At 39.0% G+C, this 24,828-nt stretch overlaps 1 pseudogene; it reads left to right on the top strand.

Annotated features, from left to right (window-relative positions):
• Positions 1–228: 228 nt before the first annotated feature.
• Positions 229–24,751, top strand: LOC145423452 (PRELI domain-containing protein 1, mitochondrial-like; annotated as a pseudogene).
• The last annotated feature ends 77 nt before the right edge of the window (positions 24,752–24,828 follow it).

Here is a 24,828-nt window from a genome sequence, read left to right as displayed (position 1 = left end):
ACTAGCGTCTGAAAACTTTTTGTGGTATGAAAACTAAAGTCATTTAAACACACTGTTAGAATTTAAAGCTACCCGGATTTTCAGGCACTAATGCAGGCACAATCAGCTGTCTATGTCCTGTTAATGGGGACTTTGGCACGACTGTCCTATCTTCTCTTGCTTGCCGTGATCAAAGTCAGTGAGTGTTCATAGCAACGGGAACATAAATTTTATTCTACAAACTTAAACATGAAGAGGAACTCAACCCAACCCAACCACCTGCTGTCCAGGTGACTGCTGACGAAGACCAACCGCCTGCCGGGCTGGGCGGAGCGGGTCTTCCCCATGCACATGGCTCGGGCGGTCTACGCAGTGGCGTGTCTAGAAAATTTTTGTTGGGGGGGCCAGGTAGGGGCACAGATTTGGAGAAGGGTGGCAGATTTAATTGTGTGGATGCCTATTAAGGCATCCACACTATTGAGTTCCTGTTTCTCTTTATTCTTTATTATTCCGGGTGTTTCCGTACACTTTTCGCCGTGGATCTACTTCCACAATTTTTGTGCTATTTTCACCGTTCAAACTCTAAACTGTTCTGCTCTTTCTGCTAATGCCGGCTATGACTTTTGGTGTTTATTACTATTATACTTTTTAAAATATTACACTTTTTTCCTTTAATTTGTCCCATTGAAATGATTGGGAAACTTCCACAATTCTGCTAAAACTTTCTTGTCTTTGAAACTTAACTACTGCCTCATACTTTCACCTAGAAACTCCATTCAAACTTTAAAACGTTCTCAAATTATTGGGCTATTCCTGTGTGATTCAGCTTTTTCAGATCTTCTACCGTTTTCATCTTATCTCTCTTTAAGTCTTCAGTGGCAAAATTGTGATTTTTCAGAAAATACATGCGTTGCTATGGTTGCTATGCAATTAACTCAGAGGGGACAGTGAAACTGTTTGAATTTTCTCTTCATGTCCAAACAACTTCTTGCTACTCGCTCAATTTCCACTCAAGCCCCACAAATTATACATCAAACCGTAGGTATTTTTGCTGGCTTTCAGAAAATGCCCCTATCATTGTTGTGGGACTCATAGATATTTTGCAAATCTCCTCAGAGTAACACAAAGTGTGAAAACTCTCCATATAAACTCAATGGAGAGTTTGTTCAAAATCACCGCTGGATTTCTGTAATGAGAGGCATTTTCAAATTGTCATATCTCCTTAACGAAGCGAAGTTAAGACATAAGGCTTGTCCCTGTATATCTTCAGACACTCCTGATGCTCACAATTCAAGAATTATTTTCTCACCTATTACCGTTCTGAGATGAGTTAGACTTGATTGAGGGGTGGAAATTTGTCCCTCGCTCAGATTTCATCAGATTTCAAATTCTGGAAATGAGGCACTGTTTTCTCTCATCATATCTTTTCGATGGATTTCCACAGAGCCCTGAAAATTTCCATGACTGTTCACCAAAGCCTGCTGTTTCTTACGGTGAAAGAATGATTTTGATGCTCCATATAGATTTAGAGTTACCAAAGGTTGTTTGAGAGCAAGTCAAGGCAGTTTTTGCTTCGCCTCTACACAGTTACAGTGTATTACAAGTCATATATCTTTAATAATTTATATTTTATCTCTGAATTAAGAAGACCTGAAGATTCCCCCATCTCTTCTGAACAAAACGATGTCTGAATGACCGTTCTAGCCTCTACGGTTAGGAAATTATGGCCATTTGTTCGAGGGGAATCCTGAATGTCAGAAATACACTGAAGAAAACTCACACCTCTCTCTGTGTCTCTGTGTGTAAGGGCTGACTACAGCAGGTGCAGCTAATTTAACTGACCTACATATACCAAGCCCAGACTCAACAGCTCCTGTTCCCTTTACTGTCTGTGTATGTGTGTCTGTGTATCAGTATTTCTCCTATGTTTAAGTATTACTCCTCAATCATAGTATTTCTGCTAAAGCAAAGTACTTCTACTACATCTTAGTACTTGTGCCAAATCATAGTATTTGTACTAAATCATAGTACTTGTGCCAAATCATAGTATTTGTTGCACATCATAGTATTGGAACCAAAACATAGTATTTGTCCCAAAGCATCGTATTTGTATGGAGTAATAGTATTTCTTCTAAATCATAGTATTTCAATCAAATCTCAGTAGTTGTGTTAAAATGCAGTTTTATTGCCAAATCATAGTATTTGTAACCAATCATAGTATTTTTGCCATGTCATCGTATTTGTGCTGAATCATGGTATTTTTGCCAAATCGTGGTATTTGTGCCCAATTAATAATTCTGTTATGTTATAGTATTACTACTAAGTCGTAGAATATCTGTTATGTTATAGTGTATCTGTGGAATATAGTATGTGTGCCAAATCGTAGTATTTATACCAAATCACAGTATTTGTGCTAAAACATAGTATTTCTGCCATATTGTGGTATTTGTGCAAGAACATTGAACTGTTATGTTATAGTATTACTACTAAGTCATAGTATTTCTGCGTTGTTGTAGTATTTGTGCTAAAACGTAGTATCTCTGCCAAGTCATAGAATTACTGCTATTTCATAGTTTTTTTAGGAAATCTGTTATGTTATAGTATTACTACTAAGTCATAGTATTTCTGCCAAATCATAGTATTTGTGTGAATTTGTATACTGTAATATCACTGTATTATGTAGTGGCTAAGTAGGGGCTGTTTACTAAGTGCATCAGTGCAAATAGGTCATCTCTTGTGTTGGAGTGCCCTCTTGTGGTGCCTTTTGGGTAGTGCCTTAGTAAATGGGAACCCTGTAAAAAGTGGCATCAGACTGATTTGTAGTGGAGGAATTTGTTGCCAGTTTTCTTAATCTTTAATCTGTATGCATGTTGTAATGCATACCCTGTTCTTAATCATAGAAACCACACCATATCACCTCTCCACATCCTCCTACTGTATGCCATACCTCCCTGTACCATCCATCTGACCGCAATAAACTCCACCTGTGGTAATCTAATCCCTGGATGTCAGCCTCTCCTTCTGACCGAGGATAGTTATAGTATTTGAGCCAAATCATAGTATTTGTGCTAAAACATAGTATTTCTTCCAAATCATAGTATTTGTGCCAAAGTATAGTATTTCTTCCAAATCATAGTATAACTGCACAATAAAGGTTCTTGAGCCACATCAGTGTTTGTGCCAAATCTTAGTATTTCTTCTAAATCCTAGTAATTCTGCTCAATGATAGAATTTCTGCTATGCTGTAGTACTTTTTTCCTAGATTGTAGTACTTCTACTAAGTCAAAGTATTTCATGTAAATCATAGTATTTCTACCAAGTCCCAGTGTTTCTGCTAAATCATAAATAATGTTTTAGTACAAATTGTATGATTTGGCAGAACTTTCTGTGTTCCAGCACAAATGCTATGATTTGGCAGGAAAAAAATATTATTTAGTATAAATACTAAGTTTTAGCAGAAATACTATGTTTAAACTTTAAAAAATTCTGCTATTTCTGCTGATGTGTGTTATGACTTTTGACCATTGAAATGAATGGAACACATTATCAATGTGGTCAATGATTTTGCATGATGGGCTGAGCTGTGTTTTACCTCAGTGAGATAAGCATCCGTTCTCAGACTGGGAGGCCTGGGTTCAAATCCAGCTTATGGCAACATTTCTTTCACTTAACAGTTAAACTTTTTTTAAACTTTTTTCAACACAAATTTCATCTTTTTCACTCCTTTTCAGCAAAAATTTCAGTTTTTTTAACCCCTTTTCAGCACAAATCCAAACTTTTTCAGCTCTTTTTCAGCAAAAGCCTCTTTTCAGCAAAATTCTGCTCATTCAACTCTTTTCAGCAAAATTTTCAGTTTTTTCTGCTGTTTTCAGAAAAAAACTCTTTTCAGCAGAATTCTGCTCATTCACCTCTTTTCAGCAGAAATTCTGCTGATTGATCTCTTTTCAGCAGAATTTTCACCTCTTTTATTGCCCAAATTCTTCTTATTCACCTCTTCTGAAACATTTTCAGCCTTTCCACCTCTTATCAGCACAATTCTCAGCAGCTTCTGCTCATTTCAGCACAATTGTCAATCTCTCCACCTTTTCTTTGTGAGAAAGTGTTTGGCTCAGTGAGCTAAATAGCTTCCCTTTGACCAGGAGGGCCAGGTTCGAATCCTGCTCAGGGCAGCTTTTTTTTTTTTTTTTTTTTCAACTTTTTCAGCTTTTTTCAGCAGACATCTTCAGCGTTAAGGCATCCACACTGCATTTTCGCAGGAAGTGCAAATTTTTCTAGTTCTTTATTATTCCAGGTGTTTCCGTACACTTTTCGCCGTGGAACTACTCCCACAGTTTTCATCCGATTTTCGCCATTCAAACTTTAAAAAATTCTGCTCTTTCTGCTAATGCCGGCTATGACTTTTGGTGCTCATAACTTCTATACTTTTTGAGATATTGAATTTTTTTTGCAATATTTTTTGTCCATTTCTGCCATATCATCAGTGGCCTCACTGATTTTCCTTGCCGGCTTTACCTGTGTTTTAGCTCAGTGAGATGAGCGTCCGTTCTCAGACTGGGTGGCCCGGGTTCAAATCCCGCTTATGGCAACATTTCTTTCAGTCAATACTTAAACTTTTTTAACTCTTTTCAACACAAATTTAAGCTTTTTCACCCCTTTTCAGCACAATTTTGAGTTTTTTCACCACTTATCCTCTTTTCAGAAGAAATTTTGCTGATTGAACCCTTTTCAGCAAAATATTCAGAGTTTTCACCTCTTTTCTGCCCAAATTCTGCTTATTCGCCTCTTCTGAAACATTTTCAGCCTTTCCACCTCTTATCAGCACAATTCTCAGCCTCTTCTGCTCATTTCAGCACAATTGTCAGTCTCTCCACCTCATCTTTGTGAGAATGACTGTGGCGCAGTGAGATGAGAACCTCCCTTGAGTACCAGAAGGGCCAGGTTCAAGTCCCGCTCCGGGCAATATTTTTTTTGTTTTTTTTTTTACTTTTTCAGCTTTTTTCAGCAGACATCCTCAGCGTAAAGGCATCCACACAGCATTTTCGCAGGAAATGCAAATTTTTCTAGTTGGCAGATAATGTTTAAAAAAAAAATTCTACCAACCCTTAACCATAATTCAATAATCCTATAAACCTAATAACCAAATGCACTTTTAACTCTTATTGTGTGGATGCCTTAATAGGCATCCACACTATTGAGATCCTGTTTCTCTTTCTTCTTTATTGTGTGGATGCCTTAATAGGCATCCACACTATTGAGTTCCTGTTTCTCTTTATTCTTTATTATTCCGGGTGTTTCCGTACACTTTTCGCCGTGGATCTACTTCCACAATTTTTGTGCTATTTTCACCGTTCAAACTCTAAACTGTTCTGCTCTTTCTGCTTATGCCGGCTATGACTTTTGGTGTTTATTACTATTATACTTTTTAAAATATTACACTTTTTTCCTTTAATTTGTCCCATTGAAATGAATGGGAAACTTCCACAATTCTGCTAAAACTTTCTTGTCTTTGAAACTTAACTACTGCCTCATACTTTCACCTAGAAACTCCATTCAAACTTTAAAACGTTCTCAAATGATTGGGCTATTCCTGTATGATTCAGCTTTTTCAGATCTTCTACTGTTTTCATCTTATCTCTCTTTAAGTCTTCAGTTGCAAAATTGTGATTTTTCAGAAAATACATGCGTTGCTATGGTTGCTATGCAATTAACTCAGAGGGGACAGTGAAACTGTTTGAATTTTCTCTTCATGTCCAAACAACTTCTTGCTACTCGCTCAATTTCCACTCAAGCCCCACAGATTATACACCAAAACGTAGGTATTTTTGCTAGCTTTCAGAAAATGTCACTATCATTGTTGTGGGACTCATAGTTATTTTGCAAATCTCCTCAGAGTAACACAAAGTCAGAAAACTCTCCATATAAACTCAATGGAGGGTTTGTTCAAAATCACCGCTGGATTTCTCTAATGAGAGGCATTTTCAAATTGTCATATCTCCTTAACGAAGCGAAGTTAAGACATGAGGCTTGTCCCGGTATATCTTCAGACACTCCTGATGCTCACAATTCAAGAATTACTTTCTCACCTATTACCGTTCTGAGATGAGTTAGACTTGTTTGAGGGTAGGAAATTTGTCCCTCGCTCAGATTTCATCAGATTTCAAATTCTGGAAATGAGTCACTTTTTCCTCTCATCATATCTTTTTGATGGATTTCCACAGAGCCCTGAAAATTTCCATGACTGTTCACCAATGCCTGCTGTTTCTTACGGTGAAAGAATGATTTTGATGCTCCATATAGATTTAGAGTTACCAAAGGTTGTTTGAGCGCAAGTCAAGGCAGTTTTTGCTTCGCCTCTACTCAGTTACAGTGTATTACAAGTCATATATCTTTAATAATTTATGTTTGATCTCTGAATTATGAAGACCTGAAGATTCCCCCATCTCTTCTGAACAAAACAATGTCTGAATGACCGTTCTAGCCTCTACGGTTAGGAAATTATGGCCATTTGTTCGAGTGGAATCCTGAATGTCAGAAATACACTGAAGAAAACTCACACCTCTCTCTGTGTCTGCGTGTGTAAGGGCTTACTACAGCAGGTGCAGCTAATTTAACTGACCTACATATACCAAGCCCAGACTCTCCACAGCTCCTGTTCCCTTTACTGTCTGTGTATGTGTGTCTGTGTATCAATATTTCTCCTATGTTTAGGTATTACTCCTCAATCATAGTATTTCTGCTAAAGCAAAGTACTTCTACTACATCTTAGTACTTCTGCTAAATCATAGTATTTTTTGAAAAATCATAGTATATTTGCCAAATCATGGTATTTGTGCAAAATCATGGTTTTGGGGCCAAATCATAATATTTCTGTTATGTTATAGTATATGTGCTGAATATATTATATGTGCCAAATCACAGTATTTATACCAAATTATAGTATTTATGCCAAATTACAGTATTTCTGCTAAAAAGCAGAAATAGTCCTTTTTAGCAGGAATTTCTGCCAAAAGATAGTATTTATGTTAAAACATAGTATTTCTGCTAAATCAGAGTATTCCTGCCAAATCATAGTATTTGTACTGAAACATAGTACTTCTGCCCAATCACATTATTTGTACTAAATGATAGTACTTGTGCCAAATCATAGTATTTGTGCCAAAGCATCGTATTTGTATGGAGTCATAGTATTTCTTCTAAATCATAGTATTTCAATCAAATCCCAGTAGTTGTTGTTAAAACGCAGTATTATTGCAAAATCATAGTATTTGTACCCATTCATAGTATTTCTGCTAAATCATAGCATTTGTGCCAAATCATGGTATTTGTGCAAAAACATAGTATGTCTGCAAAACCATAGTATATCCCTTATGTTATAGTATTACTACTAAGGCATAGTATTTCTGCCAAATCATAGTATTTGTACTAAATCATAGTACTTGTGCCAAATCATAGTATTTGTTGCACATCATAGAATTGGAACCAAAACATAGTATTTGTCCCAAAGCATCGTATTTGTATGGAGTAATAGTATTTCTTCAAAATCATAGTATTTCAATCAAATCTCAGTAGTTGTGTTAAAATGCAGTATTATTGCCAAATCATAGTATTTGTACCCAATCATAGTATTTTTGCCATGTCATTGTATTTGTGCCAAATCATAGTATTTTTGCCAAATTGTGGTATTTGTGCCCAATTAATAATTCTGTTATGTTATAGTATTACTACTAAGTTGTAGAATATCTGTTATGTTATAGTGTATCTGCGGAATATAGTATTTGTGCTAAATCGTAGTATTTATACCAAATCACAGTATTTGTGCTAAAACATAGTATTTCTGCCATATTGTGGCATTTGTGCAAGAACATTGAACTGTTATGTTATAGTATTACTACTAAGTCATAGTATTTCTGCGTTGTTATAGTATTTGTACTAAAACGTAGTATCTCTGCCAAGTCATAGAATTACTGCAATTTCATAGTTTTTTTTAGGAAATCTGTTATGTTATAGTATTACTACTAAGTCATAGTATTTCTGCCAAATCATAGTATTTGTGCCAAAGCATCGTATTTGTGTGGAGTCATAGTATTTCAATCAAATCTCAGTAGTTGTTGTTAAAACGCAGTATTATTGCCAAATCATAGTATTTGTACCCAATCTTAGTATTTCTGCTAAATCATAGCATTTGTTCCAAATCATGGTATTTGTGCAGAAAACTTGGTTTGTCTGCAAAACCATAGTATATCTCTTATGTTATAGTATTACTACTAAGGCATAGTATTTCTGCCAAATCATAGTATTTGTACTAAATCATAGTACTTTTGCCAAATCATAGTATTTGTTGCACATCATAGTATTGGAACCCAAACATAGTATTTGTCCCAAAGCATCGTATTTGTATGGAGTAATAGTATTTCTTCAAAATCATAGTATTTCAATCAAATCTCAGTAGTTGTGTTAAAATGCAGTATTATTGCCAAATCATAGTATTTGTACCCAATCATAGTATTTTTGCCAAATTGTGGTATTTGTGCCCAATTAATAATTCTGTTATGTTATAGTATTACTACTAAGTCGTAGAATATCTGTTATGTTATAGTGTATCTGCAGAATATAGTATGTGTGCCAAATCGTAGTATTTATACCAAATCACAGTATTTATGCTAAAACATAGTATTTCTGCCATATTGTGGTATTTGTGCAAGAACATTGAACTGTTATGTTATAGTATTACTACTAAGTCATAGTATTTCTGCCAAATCATAGTATTTGTGTGAATTTGTATACTGTTATATCACTGTAGTATGTAGTGGCTAAGTAAGGGGTGTTTACAGTGTAAATAGGTCATCTCTTGTGTTGGAGTGCCCTCTTGTGGCGCCTTTTGGGTAGTGCCTTAGTAAACGTGAACCCTGTAAGAAGTGTTATCAGACTGATTTGTAGTGGAGGAATTTGTTGCCAGTGTTCTTAATCATAGAAACCACACCATATCACCTCTCCACATCCTCCTACTGTATGCCATGCCTCCCTGTACCATCCATCTGACCGCCAATAAACTCCACCTGTGGTAATCTAATCCCTGGATGTCAGCCTCTCCTTCTGACCGAGGATAGTTACTATTGCAGCACCACCCAGCATTAAACTGACGTACACCATTCTGTACAATAGTATTTGTGCTAAAAAGTAGTATTTCTGCCAAATCATAGTATTACTGCTATTTCATACTATTTAAGCGAAATTACAGTGTTTCTGCAAAAACATGTTTGAGGGGTGGAAATCTGTCCTCCTCTCATTTTTCAAACTCCGAAAATTAAGCCATTTCTTCTCTCGTCATGTCTCCGCGACGGAGATACAAAGAGCTATGTAAATCGTAGTCAAAGTACACCAAAGTCCGCTGATTCACCCAGTGCAAGAATTATGCTTCTATCCCACCTAGTTTTTGAGTACAAATTTATAATTCATATTGATAATTTATTACAATTCTGCAAAGTTTTATGATTTTAGCAGCTTTTCTAATATGGACCTCACATTCTTGTTAACAGTCTATGGCAGAAATACATACAAGTACACAGCCTGATGAAGCAGACAGAAGCAGTACCTCTGATTGGTTCAGCATTTTCACCTCTTATCAGCACAAATCTCAGCCTCTTCTGCTGTTTTCATTAGAATTGTAAGCTTTTCCACCTTTTTTCAGTTACGTGAGAACCAGTTTGGCTCAATGAGTAGCTGAAAAATGTCAGCCTCTTCTGCTGTTTTAGCAGGATTTCAGAGTTCAGCTTTTTCACTTGTTTTAAGCACAAATTTCAGTTTCTTTACCTCATTTCACAACAAAGTTCTTCCTCTTCACCTCTTTTCTGCTAATTTGAGCTTCTGCTCCACAGTGCACATTGTCCCTCTCATCATATCTTTGCTTGTGACCAGAACTCATTTGGCTCAGAGGGTAGGGCATCTGCCATGAGACCCGGTGGCAGAGGTTTGAATCCTACCTGTGACAGTTGCTACACATGTTCCCTGCTTGCATGCACTCTGCTTTCTTGTGTGTCATTACACATACAGCCATCTTCAGCAAGTACTTCTGCTTCTACACCTCTTTTCAGCTCATCTTTTTGCTTCTTTGCCTCTTTTCAGCAGAAATTCTTCTGATTCACCTCTTTTCTGCCAAATGTTTAGCTTTTTCACCTCTTATCAGCACAATTCTAAGCAGCTTCTGCTAATTTCACCACAATTGTCACTCTTTCCACCTCTTCTTTTTGTGAATGAGTTTGGTGCAGTGAGGTGAATTGCCGCCTTTAGACCAGAAGGGCCAGGTTCGAATCCTGCTCAGGGGAATGTTTTTTGTTTTTGTTTTTTTTCAACTTTTTCAGCTTTTTTCAGCAGACATCTTCACCGTTAAGGCATCCACACAGCATTTTCGCAGGAAATGCAAATTTTTCTAGTTATTATTCCGGGTGTTTCCGTACACTTTTTGCCGTGGATCTACTTCCACAATTTTTGTGCTATTTTCACCGTTCAAACTCTAAACTGTTCTGCTCTTTCTGCTAATGCCGGCTATGACTTTTGGTGTTTATTACTATTATACTTTTTAAAATATTACACTTTTTTCCTTTAATTTGTCCCATTGAAATGAATGGGAAACTTCCACAATTCTGCTAAAACTTTCTTGTCTTTGAAACTTAACTACTGCCTCATACTTTTACCTAGAAACTCCATTCAAACTTTAAAATGTTCTCAAATTATTGGGCTATTCCTGTATGATTCAGCTTTTTCAGATCTTCTACCGTTTTAATCTTATCCCTCTTTGAATTTTCAGTTGCAAAATTGTGATTTTTCAGAAAATATACATGCGTTGCTATGGTTGCTATGCAATTAACTCAGAGGGGACAGTGAAACTGTTTGAATTTTCTCTTCATGTCCAAACAACTTCTTGTTATTCGCTCAATTTCCATTCAAGCCCCACAAATTATACATCAAAACGTAGGTATTTTTGCTGGCTTTCAGAAAATGTCACTATCATTGTTGTGGGACTCATAGATATTTTGCAAATCTCCTCAGAGTAACACAAAGTCAGAAAACTCTCCATATAAACTCAATGGAGAGTTTGTTCAAAATCACCGCTGGATTTCTCTAATGAGAGGCATTTTCAAATTGTCATATCTCCTTAATGAAGCGAAGTTAAGACATGAGGCTTGTCCCCGTATATGTTCAGACACTCCTGACGCTCACAATTCAAGAATTTCTTTCTCACCTATTACCGTTCTGAAATGAGTTGGACTTGTTTGAGGGTAGGAAATTTGTCCCTCGCTCAGATTTCATCAGATTTCAATCTCTGGAAATGAACCACTTTTTTCTCTCGTCATATCTTTTTGATGGATTTCCACAGAGCCCTGAAAATTTCCATGACTGTTCACCAAAGCCTGCTGTTTCTTACGGTGAAAGAATGATTTTGATGCTCCATATAGATTTAGAGTTACCAAAGGTTGTTTGAGCGCAAGTCAAGGCAGTTTTTGCTTCGCCTCTACTCAGTTACAGTGTATTACAAGTCATATATCTTTAATAATTTATGTTTTATCTCTGAATTATGAAGACCTGAAGATTCCCCCATCTCTTCTGAATAAAACGATGCCTGAATGACCGTTCTAGCCTCTACGGTTAGGAAATTATGACCATTTGTTCGAGGGGAATCCTGAATGTCAGAAATACACTGAAGAAAACTCACACCTCTCTCTGTGTCTCTGTGTGTAAGGGCTGACTACAGCAGGTGCAGCTAATTTAACTGACCTACATATACCAAGCCCAGACTCTCCACAGCTCCTGTTCCCTTTACTGTCTGTGTATGTGTGTCTGTGTATCAATATTTCTCCTATGTTTAGGTATTACTCCTCAATCATAGTATTTCTGCTAAAGCAAAGTACTTCTACTACATCTTAGTACTTCTGCTAAATCATAGTATTTCTGCCAATTCATAGTATTTTTGCAAAATCATGGTATTTGTGCAAAATCATGGTTTTGGGGCCAAACATTTCTGTTATTTTATAATATATGTGCTGAATATATTATATGTGCCAAATCATAGTATTTATCCCAAATTATAGTATTTATGCCAAATTACAGTATTTCTGCTAAACCAGAGTATTCCTGCCAAATCATAGTATTTGTACTGAAACATGGTACTTCTGCCCAATCATAGTATTTGTACTAAATCATAGTACTTGTGCCAAATCATAGTATTTATACCCAATCATAGTATTTCTGCTAAATCATAGCATTTGTGCCAAATCATGGTATTTGTGCAAAAACATAGTATGTCTGCAAAACCATAGTATATCTGTTATGTTATAGTATTACTACTAAGGCATAGTATTTCTGCCAAATCATAGTATGTGTGCCAAATCGCAGTATTTATACCAAATCACAGTATTTGTGGTAAAACATAGTATTTCTGCCATATTGTGGTATTTGTGCAAGAACATTGAACTGTTATGTTATAGTATTACTACTAAGTCATAGTATTTCTGCATTGTTATAGTATTTGTACTAAAACGTAGTATCTCTGCCAATTCATAGAATTACTGCAATTTCATAGTTTTTTTTAGGAAATCTGTTATGTTATAGTATTACTACTAAGTCATAGTATTTCTGCCAAATCATAGTATTTGTGCCAAAGCATCGTATTTGTATGGAGTCATATTATTTCTTCTAAATCATAGTATTTCAATCAAATCTCAGTAGTTGTTGTTAAAACGCAGTATTATTGCCAAATCATAGTATTTGTACCCAATCATAGTATTTCTGCTAAATCATAGCATTTGTGCCAAATCATGGTATTTGTGCAAAAACATAGTATGTCTGCAAAACCACAGTATATCTCTTATGTTATAGTATTACTACTAAGTCATAGTATTTCTGCGTTGTTATAGTATTTGTGCTAAAACGTAGTATCTCTGCCAAGTCATAGAATTAATGCAATTTCATAGTTTTTTTTTAGGAAATCTGTTATGTTATAGTATTACTACTAAGTCATAGTATTTCTGCCAAATCATAGTATTTGTACTAAATCATAGTACTTGTGCCAAATCATAGTATTTGTTGCACATCATAGTATTGGAACCAAAACATAGTATTTGTCCCAAAGTATCGTATTTGTATGGAGTAATAGTATTTCTTCTAAATCATAGTATTTCAATTAAATCTCAGTAGTTGTGTTAAAATGCAGTATTATTGCCAAATCATAGTATTTGTACCCAATCATAGTATTTTTGCCAAATCGTGGTATTTGTGCCCAAATAATAATTCTGTTATGTTATAGTATTACTACTAAGCTGTAGAATATCTGTTATGTTATAGTGTATCTGCGGAATATAGTATGTGTGCCAAATCATAGTATTTATACCAAATCACAGTATTTGTGCTAAAACATAGTATTTCTGCCATATTGTGGTATTTGTGCAAGAACATTGAACTGTTATGTTATAGTATTACTACTAAGTCATAGTATTTCTGCGTTGTTATAGTATTTGTGCTAAAACGTAGTATCTCTGCCAATTCATAGAATTACTGCAATTTAATAGTTTTTTTTAGGAAATCTGTTATGTTATAGTATTACTACTCAGTCATAGTATTTCTGCCAAATCATAGTATTTGTGTGAATTTGTATACTGTAATATCACTGTATTATGTAGTGGCTAAGTAGGGGCTGTTTACTAAGTGCATCAGTGTAAATAGGTCATCTCTTGTGTTGGAGTGCCCTCTTGTGGCGCCTTTTGGGTAGTGCCTTAGTAAACGGGAACCCTGTAAAAAGTGGCATCAGACTGATTTGTAGTGGAGGAATTTGTTACCAGTTTTCTTAATCTTTAATCTGTATGCATGTTGTAATGCATACCCTGTTCTTAATCATAGAAACCACACCATATCACCTCTCCACATCCTCCTACTGTATGCCATACCTCCCTGTACCATCCATCTGACCGCAATAAACTCCACCTGTGGTAATCTAATCCCTGGATGTCAGCCTCTCCTTCTGACCGAGGATAGTTATAGTATTTGAGCCAAATCATAGTATTTGTGCTAAAACATAGTATTTCTTCCAAATCAAAGTATTTCAAATTCAAATTCAAATTCAAATTTTATTTGTCACGTACACAGTCATACACAGTACGATATGTAGTGAAATGCTTGGACAACTGCTCGTGACCTAAAGAGAACAAAAAAGGAAAAGGCTATGAATAAGATAGGAAATAAATATGAAAAATTAAAAAGGGTAAATTTAACTAGGAAGGAATAAAATATAAATTAAGGTTAAAAATGAAATAACTGTACAACACAAATTAGAATGAAGGGTAAATTTAACTGGGAAGAATAAGATAAAGATAAATATATAAATTAAAGTTGAAAATAAAATAACTGTACAACAAAATACACAATACACAATATAGAACTATATAAGAATGTATGAAGAAATCTAAATATAAATAAATATATACACAATAACAGCAGCTGTACAAGTATTAACCGGAAATGAAGAATATAGTGACCAGTGTTGTGCAAAACCAAAGTCCAGAAAGTCCAGTGTGTGTGTAAGAACCATATGTGTGGGTCAGTACTGTGTGGTGGTGTGATTGAGAGACCGTATCGCCTGCGGGAAGAAGCTCCTCCTCAGTCTCTCTGTGTTGGTCTTCAGGGAGCGGAATCGCTTTCCTGACCTCAACAGAGAGAACAGTCTGTTGTTGGGATGGCTGAGGTCCTTCACGATCTTCCTGGCCTTGGTCCAGCACCGCCTGCTGTAGATTGAGTGCAGGTCAGGGAGCTCGGAGCGGATGGTGCGCTCAGCTGACCGCACAACCCTCTGTAGAGCTCGTCTGTCCTGCATGGTGCTGTTCCCGAACCAGGTTAAGATGTTTCCCGCCAGGATGCTCTCTATGGTGCACGAGTAAAAGTTCCTGAGCACCTTGGAGGGCAGTTGGAAGTCTCTCAAGCGTCTGAGGTGGTAGAGACGCTGACGGGCCTTTTTCACCACGGTGTTGATGTGACAGGACCATGACAGGTCCTGCGTGATGTGAACTCCGAGGTATTTGAAGCTGTCCACTCTCTCCACTGGGCACTCGTTGATGACGGGGGTCTGGTAGTTCCTCTCCTGCTTAGTGCTGAAGTCCACTATCAGCTCCTTTGTCTTACTGACGTTTAGAAGGAGGTTGTTCCTCTGGCACCAGTTCTCCAGATTCCTAATCTCCTTCAGGTAGGCCGTCTCGTTGTTATCAGAGATCAGGCCCACCACGACGGTGTCGTCAGCAAACTTGATGATGGTGGTGGAGCTGGTAGTGGCCACACAGTCATATGTGTACAAAGAGTACAGCAGGGGGCTCAGAACACACCCCTGGGGGGCTCCAGTGCTGAGAGTGGTGGAGGCTGAGACATGTCCGCCCATCCTTACTGCCTGTGGTCTGCCAGTTAGGAAGTTGGAGATCCACTGACACATAGATGAGCTGAGTCCCAGATGCTCCAGCTTGGTGGTGAGTGTGGAGGGAATTATGGTGTTAAATGCAGAGCTGTAGTCTATGAAGAGCATTTTAACATAATTCCCCCTTCTAGTGTCCAAGTGAGTGAGTGATGTGTGGAGGAGATGAGAGATGGCATCGTCTGTGGAACGATTTGGACGGTAAGCAAACTGTAGTGGGTCCAGTGTGTCTGGTAGTGAAGAAATGATGAAGTCTCTGACCAGGCGTTCAAAGCACTTCATCACTACTGAGGTGAGGGCTACAGGGCGATAGTCATTGAGAGAAGCAGGGTGGGGTTTCTTCGGGACAGGAACAATGATGGACTCTTTGAAGCATGTGGGGATCACCGACTGAGATAAAGAGATGTTGAATATCTCAGTGAACACAGGAGCTAGCTGGTATGCGCAGTCTCTTAGGATACGACCTGGGATGCCGTCTGGTCCTGCTGCTTTCCTGGTGTTCACTCTCTTCAAGGCTCTCCTTACTTCATGCTCGGAGATGACGAGCACGTTTCCGGTGCTGGCAGTATCTTCCTGTCTGCAGCCGTTAGCGCCGCTAACACTAGCATTGTTGGAGACCTTAGCTGCAGCCTCGAAGCGAGCATAGAAAGTGTTCAGCTCGTCTGCCAGAGTCACGGCTGCGTTCGTCATACCGGTTGTTGGTGCTTTATAGTCCGTTATTGTCCTTAGTCCCCGCCACAGGCTCCTAGAGTCACTCTGTTGGAGTTGTGACTCTAGTTTCCTCCCGTAGCGCTGCTTCGCCTCTTTCACCGCCCTCCGCACGTTATATGACGCGGCTTTGTACGGGTCCATGTCCCCCGTCATGAGTCCCGTGTTGTAGGCAGCGGTGCGGGATCTCAGAGCGTCGCGGATGGTTTTATCCACCCACGGCTTCTGGTTGGGAAACGTTGTGATAGTCTTTGTCTCCACGGTATCATCCGCTAGTTTCCCGATGAATCCCACAACCGCTTCCGTAAACACGTTGACGTCATCGTCGGAGCTGTTTCTGAACATGCCCCAGTCTGCGTCATCGAGTGCGTCCTGTAACGCGGCCACCGATTGATCCGTCCAGCGCGCGACCTTCCTCTGAACCGGAACTTCCTGTTTCAGCCTTTGTTTGTATTTTGGCATGAGGAAGATGGCGGCGTGATCAGATTTGCCAAACGGGGGGCGGGATTGTGCCTTGTAGCCGTCCTTGACCGTAGTGTAGCAGTGGTCCAGTGTCCTTTCACCTCTGGTGGGGCAGGTGATGTGTTGATAAAAGTTCGGCGCTGCGCGTTTGAGGTTGGCGCTATTAAAGTCCCCCGTCACAATAAGCGCAGCGTCCCGGTGTTGTGTCTGGTGCTGTGTGAGTGCCTCATGCAGCTCGCATAAGGCGGTGACCGTGTCCGCTTGTGGTGGAATATAAACGGCACTTACAATGACCGATGTAAATTCCCGAGGTAGATAAAAAGGACGACACATGATGGACAGTAGTTCCAGATTTGGTGTGCAGGAGCGTGTGAGAGGAACAACGTTCGCACTGTTGCACCAGTTGTTGTTCACCATTAAACACACGCCGCCTCCCCTTGACTTCCCCGAGTCCCGTGTCCTGTCCATGCGGTGAACCGAGAAGAACTCGGCCGGCTGGATGGCGTGGTCCGGCACCGCTGGGTTCAGCCATGTCTCGGTGAAGCAGAGGAGATTGCAGTCCCGAATGTCTCTCTGGAACTTTATCCTGGCCCTGAGGTCGTCAAGCTTGTTCTCCAGTGACAAGCTGGAGATACTATATACTATACTATACTATACTATACTATACTTTACTATACTAATACTATACTTTGTGCCAAAGTATAGTATTTCTTCCAAATCATAGTATAACTGCACAATAAAGGTTCTTGAGCCACATCAGTGTTTGTGCCAAATCTTAGTATTTCTTCTAAATCCTAGTAATTCTGCTCAATGATAGAATTTCTGCTATGCTTTAGTACTTTTTTCCTAGATTGTAGTACTTCTGCTAAGTCAAAGTATTTCATGTAAATCATAGTATTTCTACCAAGTCCCAATGTTTCTGCTAAATCATAAATAATGTTTTAGTACAAATTGTATGATTTGGTGGAACTTTCTGTGTTCCAGCACAAATGCTATGACTTGGCAGGAAAAAAAATATTATTTAGCATAAATACTAAGTTTTAGCAGAAATGCTATGTTTAAACTTTAAAAAATTCTGCTATTTCTGCTGATGTGTGTTATGACTTTTGACCATTGAAATGAATGGAACACATTATCAATGTGGTCAATGATTTTGCATGATGGGCTGAGCTGTGTTTTACCTCAGTGAGATAAGCATCCGTTCTCAGACTGGGAGGCCTGGGTTCAAATCCAGCTTATGGCAACATTTCTTTCACTTAACAGTTAAACTTTTTTTAAACTCTTTTCAACACAAATTTCATTTTTTTCACCCCTTTTCAGCAAAATTTTCAGTTTTTTTAACCCCTTTTCAGCACAAATCCAAACTTTTTCAGCTCTTTTTCAGCAAAAACCTCTTTTCAGCAGGATTCTGCTCATTCACCTCTTTTCAGCAGAAATTCTGCTGATTGAACTCTTTTCAGCAGAATTTTCACCCCCTTTTTTTTGCCCAAATTCTGCTAGCACAATTGTCAATCTCTCCACCTTTTCTTTGTGAGAAAGAGTTGGCTCAGTGAGCTAAATAGCTGCCCTTTGACCAGGAGTGCCAGGTTCGAATCCTGCTCAGGGCATCTTTTTTTTTTTTTTTTAAACTTTTTCAGCTTTTTTCAGCAGATATCTTTAGCCGTTAAGGCATCCACACTGCATTTTCGCAGGAAATGCAAATTTTTCTAGTTAGAATGAGATTTTAACCACTACGGTGCAAAGTTTTTAGATACTGCGTTGATAAAGTACAAGAGATACAATCAGTGCTTTGTCAGTGTTTACTCAGCATTCAAGGACATCAATATTTGCATAGTATTTTTACTGACATATAGTGCACATATGTTTTGGGCAAAAACATTTTTGAAAATTAAAATACGAACATTTGCAACAAACAATTGACAAATTAGCCAATGCCAATGCAAAACTTTATCTGCCTGTTAAAAAAAGAAGATAATCTTCTCACAAACTGGTGTTTGATTTTGAAACAGGAAAAAAGTGGGGAAACAAATGAAAAGACTAACATTTGAATAAAACCTGAAAGCAAGTAAATACTTTCTATGCTGCCTTATGGTAAACTTTGGTAATATTGATAAAGAACAACACTGGCTGATGATAAAATACAGTCAGCTGGTATGGTGACACTGCCAGTATTAACCTGCAGGGCTGGACTGGGACAAAAAAATTGGGCATTTTTACTACAGACCGACCCACCAGGTAGTAAAGCCATAAAGACTTTGAATGAAAACAAATGCTGTTGTGACAGTGATGTACAGTCTTGTTGGTATATGTATGATTTCTATACATTTTACGTCAGATAAAAACTTTGGTTGTAAGATTTAGATAATTATTTAATAAAAACTAGGTATTTTAAATGAGAATAAGAAAGAAAAGTATTTCTTTGTGCCCACCTTTCCCTGTTAATGCCCTACCTGGCCCCCTGGCAAAACTTTGCTAGACCCGCCCCTGCACAGTTACCAGCTGTCAGCTACATAAAAAAGGATCCTGGTGTTATTTGTCTCTCAGAAACAGTTCATAACTTCAACTCATTCATGTCACCTAAAAGGTAAACCTGTTTCTCCATCACCTGTTCAGCTCTGATGATTCAGTAAGGACATCTCCTGGTTTCATCTTCATGTTTCCCTCTCACCACATATCTAAACAGACATCATGACCAGCAGCTTTACAGCTGTGGCTCCAGCAAACATCAGCTGATACTAGAAATTAATATTAAATACATTCTAACAACAGCTGATCAAGCTTAAACGTGCTGCTGTTGTTTAGCGCAATATCTGCTGGTTTCCTCTTTCTGGCGCAAAGTGGGCGATAAACAAACAAGAGAGACGATCAGCTGATCATTGATCAGTTTCATGATTGAAGTAGCAACAGGAGAGGGAGGGGGAGAGAATGAGAGAAGAGGCAGCTGTGCAGCATAAAGACAGAATAAATCCAGCTTTGTGTCTTTTTTCCATTCTAGCTAAAGTCCGGGACAAACTGCGTCTCTTCTCAGCTCAATACGAAACGCGTAATATTTTCTCTGAATGAGGGACCATCCCATTTTTTTAAGGAGCCGTTGGCAACTCTACTAACCTTATGAATAAAATAAAGTTCACTATCAGTAACATCATAGCACCCACCCAGCTGTATAAAAACTCCGTCAAACTGGCTAGAACGCAGTATGAGTTATTGCAACTGACAGTAAAAAGTCAGCAACATGAAAATAAACTCCACCTAAACTTGGTTTATATCTGACCCAGATAGACTGCAGGTCATAACTTCTTACCTGAAGTTCAGTTCACCTGACACTCGGACTGGCGGCTGCTTCGGGTCTCTCCTCCTGCCTCCCCTTCCCTCATCCACCTGTTGCCTCTGTGGAAGCCCCGTCATAGCCACCACCAAACAACGGAGTTATTTCTACACATCGACCTGCATCTGGCCAATCCACCACCCCTCATTGTTCATGCCATTACAAAAAAAATAAAAAATAAGTCACTGGGGATATGCCCGGTATGCCCGATGGCCAGTCCAGCTATGTTAACCTGCAACCAAATCTGCAGCTCCATACAGCAATGTTACGACTTAGATTATCTTATAACTCATAACTCTTATGTTAGCTGCCCTCAGTAGCATACTGTCTGAAATATTCCACAGCTGCAATAATTCTTTAAGTGTTATTTTTTTCCTTGGTATTCTAATTTCACCGAAGTTTACTAAACTCAACAAACTTGATATTACTTACCGGGACATTTATTCTGTCCTCATTTTCTTTCACCGAAAAATTGTTTCCTGCAGTGCCGTCTTTCGTGCTTGGCTCTCCTACCTTTGCTAACGTGATGCGCATAGCGCAGAAGCGATGCTGCATTCACTTACACTCGGATATCTGAGCGTCACCGTGAAAACATAATCGGACATTTGATATTTGATTGAATTTTATTGTTTTGCCTTTGGGGTGGCACCAGGGGTGGCCAGTCTGGTTTGGGGGGTGGCCTGTGCCCCCCCAGGCCACCCCGCTGGACACGCCATTGGGTCTACGTCCTGGAAGATTCTATCGTGGACCCTCAGGCCCACACGCTCATCACCAAGACAGAGCCAATGCAGGGGGGGGGGGGGGGGCGGTATGAAAAGGGGGGGGGGGGGGAGAGAAAAAACAAAACTCTTGGACACTGCTATCACAGGGCGCCCACAGAAATGCAAAGCAGGAGATGAAGCATCGCTGAATATGTTTCCAAACCAACTTCATTCTAAGCCAAAGACTAGAAAATCTGGTGAAGCATATTTGCCCTTTGGTTTCACCTGCACAAGTGCCAAGGTAGGTCTCCCGTGCAGGATTGGTTTTCCAATTAAGGACGGGAGCAGCACTGTGCTCTCCCAATCACGGACAAACAGTATCCCACAGTTGTTTATGTTTTTAAACCCATTTTGCACAGAGAGGCATTTTTTGAAAAATGCATTGATAGCAATGTTGAATATTATTACACATACAGTAAAATAATCACACCGTGACGCCTCTGCCTTTCTAAATGGAGGGACAGTAACTGCGTTTGTATATGTTAGTGTGTAAAACCTGTAGACAGTAAGATTAACAGTATTCTGTCTCTATCTGCCATTCTGCAATTCATCTCATGTAAACAATAACGTGCGCACAGCGTGACGTGAAAAAAGGCACATACCTTTGACGTTGCGTGACAAACTCTGTATTCCTCATTGTTAAGGAATTTTTATTGTTTTATTTGATTATGCTTCAAATGTTATGTTATACATATTTCACCAGACACAGCTTTCTGTTGAAACAGGAAGCTGACCCTGTGACGCTGACAAGAGATCAGTACAGAAATACATATCCGCAGAAGTTGACTTGCATTATATTATTCTTAGAAATTGACCTGCAACACACATACTCTGTGACACACACACACACAGCTTGCATACAGACAGACATCAGGACCTGCGTAACAGGAAATGTGATTATATTTGCATATTGACGATGTAACCTATAAAAATAAACAAATACTTCAGTTCGGTGTGATTTGCTCTGAGTTTTTCACCCGTGCAGCACGTTAACCTACACAAGTGTCTCATTGTTGTTTATTCACCTGACTGTTTGTTAACTGTAAATTTCTGACACTCATCCACACGTAAACGGAAAAAAAGGAGTTTTAAAAAAATCTCAGTTTTCGGTGATTCGAAATGCTGTTTATGTGTGAACGAAATAGCTGCGTTTTCAAAAATACCCATGTAGTTGTTGACGTAGCGTAATAGTTTACTTTCTTACTGCCTGTAATTTATTGCAAGTTACTTGTATTTGCTTAGTTGTTTACTAAATGTTTGAGGTGTGAAAGAAACCGCAATGGAGCAAAATATGGGCGTGTGTGGTTGGAGGATGTGTTTGTGCGTGTGCGTGCGTGTTGTAAAACAAAGGCAGCAAAAAAAGTTTGGGAACCACTGTAATAGAGGAACCAGCTGACATGGTTTGAGCACCTGAATAGGAGATCTCCTGCACATCTAGACTTTGATGGACTAGGTCAGGGGTTTTGGGCATGTCCAGCTGTGAGGAGACCTGGGACAGAAACAGGACTGGACTGGGAATGCCTTGCTGGAAAGGCTGGAGATAGTTTCCTAAATGAGGCCATTCTCTCCACTTTTGCTCATCTCAGAAAGGACAAGAAAATGGATGAATTTGCAGATTTAAAGAACTGCACTGAACACAGGTATAAATGCTTTTTGACTGGAAAACTACAAGGCCTCTTACAGTCTGGTTGGTTTTAACATTTTCAGTATTTAACTAAGTTGAATATAATACTTTTTCCTGTGCTTGAACATAGTTTGTGTTTGGAGTAAAAACGGGCTTTTTTGTACATTTTCTACCGTCTCTGCCTCTAAGACTGTTGTGGAGCGGTGTCTATTTGAAGAGAACCATGGTCGGCCATCTTGGACCAAATTGAGGAGGGAGGCCTGGATCTCCACAGCTGTATATGGACTGGGTCGACCCATACAGGTATACACAAACATACAAATGTTTCAGTCCTAGGGAAAATTGGCCACCAAAACCCAAACTCAACCTACTATCACTTAAAGTATAAAGAACACACCAGCTTCTCTTAGTGTATTTCTGATAGAGATTGACAGACCACGTGACCTTCGTGCATTGCTTTGTGGGTACCCGTGGCAACAAAATCAAAACACTGCATCAAGCGCTAGTATTTCCAGCACCGGTAATCATTAATTCTATGGTTTTAATCCCTACTTGCATTTTATTTACCCCAAAAACAGTTATGTACAAAACGACGGACAACACGGCAGGTCCGTACAAAGACAGACTTGACGAAAAGGCAAAAAAAAAGGACAAGGAAAAAATCAAAGGATTGAAAGGGTCAGACCCATACGAGCATACAGAGTGGAGTAAGGACGTTAGCGTGCTGCCCAACTTTCATCACGGACATATTTATTATTGTATGATCCTAAGTGTGAGTGTATGCACTTCATGTTTATTAACTTCAGATCCCTGCAACAAGCCCAGGTCCAGTTTACTTTTGGTGATTTGGACTATTCCATTTCACAGCTGTTGTTAAATTTTTTTCCCTTTTTCTTCTGTACAGGCCAACGAAATCTGTTTGTAGTTTCAGGTTGTAGTATTACACAACATTTTCAGATCTAATAGAAAAAAAATAAGCGTTTCATAATTCATTCAATTTATTGTCTTTCTTTATAACTGGCATGACTAGTTAGCGAGTTGTTGCTGGGGAAATTCGTTGCAAAGAGGGTGCTGCACCAAAATTCTGTCTGCGATTGGTTTGGTCTCTTATCAGATTGTCCATTGTCGCCCATAGTTTGCATGGAAGATGCTGACTTGTCTGCAAACACTCAGAAAATTGTGAAGTAATACCTCCTGGCTCTCAAGCCAAGCCAAGATACCAAAACCAACTATGTGACACTTCGTCAGTATCTATATACAGCTAACGTATGGTCAGTGTTGGGGAGTAACGGAATACATGTACCGCCGTTACGTATTTAGAATACAAAATATGAGTAACTGTATTCCGTTACAGTTACCGTTTAAAAAGGTGGTATTCAGAATACAGTTACTTTGTTGAAATAAATGGATTACACTGCGGTACTTTCCTGTTTCATTTTGTCGCGGGTCAGGACTGTTTGGGTTTTGTTTGACAGCTACGTTCTTTCGTTCCAGGCGGCAGCGTTACGGTTGCCATGGTTACAGGGCGATGCTCTCTCTCTCTTTCTGCGACTGTGTGTTTCCTGGGTGAGAGAGCGCCTTTTCGTTGTTGTTGTTGTGCTAAGCTAACAGGCAGAATGCTACAAGCATAGCTCTAAAGAATGTAGCATCATGGGCAGTGTAGTCCGTGTTGCAGGGAGAATGGACTGCCATACACGTTATGTGTCTGTGAGCGCGAGGAGGGAGAAAAAGGCGAGTGGAAAGGTACGAGTTGTCGTCGAGGAAAAACGGGAGCTGGAAGCATGTAAATATAATAATAACCACTGCAGCCAAGAAGAGTGCCTGACGAGCCCAGTTGTAAGTAAGCTATTAAGACTCGACTGTACACCGTGTTCGTGTTTTCCTCCGAAAACAATAAGTTCCGTTGGAGCAGCCTTTCAACGCCTCTCTCTGTCTCTCGCAAGAAAAGTTGACCCACACAACAAAGTAAAGCTATTTTTCGGCTACGAGCCGACAGGGACCCCGCCGTATTAGTCAGAGGTCCCTTTACTACAGTTCGGAGTCGCGGACCTTCAGTAATAGTAATAAATCACACAGCAATAGTACATTCACGTTGTTGTAAAAAGCACGATAATATATTAAGTAATCCAAAGTATTCAGAATACGTTACTCTCATTGAGTAACGTAACGGAATACGTTACAGAATACATTTTGGGGCATGTATTCTGTATTCTGTAACGGAATACATTTTAAAAGTAACCTTCCCAACACTGCGTATGGTGCGGGTATTTATCTTTGACTAATTCTTTGTCTTTCTCCGCCAGGAATTCGGTCTCGCCAGGTTTAAAAGTAACCAAGCTAAAGCCATGAGAGGGCTGGAGTACTCTCTCTCCAAGCTACAGAGTAAGTCACAAATACATGCACACACACATTTGTATTTCACCTCTGAGGGCTTCACCAAAACCTGAAGCTTAATTACCACAAGCTATGTGTTTTTGTACAAAAGTCCTGAAACTGTAAAAAGAAATCCAGTTAAAACCAAGAA

This window comes from Astatotilapia calliptera, chromosome 3 (assembly GCF_964374335.1).
Source record: "Astatotilapia calliptera chromosome 3, fAstCal68.1, whole genome shotgun sequence".
Classification (NCBI taxonomy): Eukaryota; Metazoa; Chordata; class Actinopteri; order Cichliformes; family Cichlidae; genus Astatotilapia; species Astatotilapia calliptera.
This window is presented reverse-complemented; position numbering and strand designations above follow the sequence as displayed.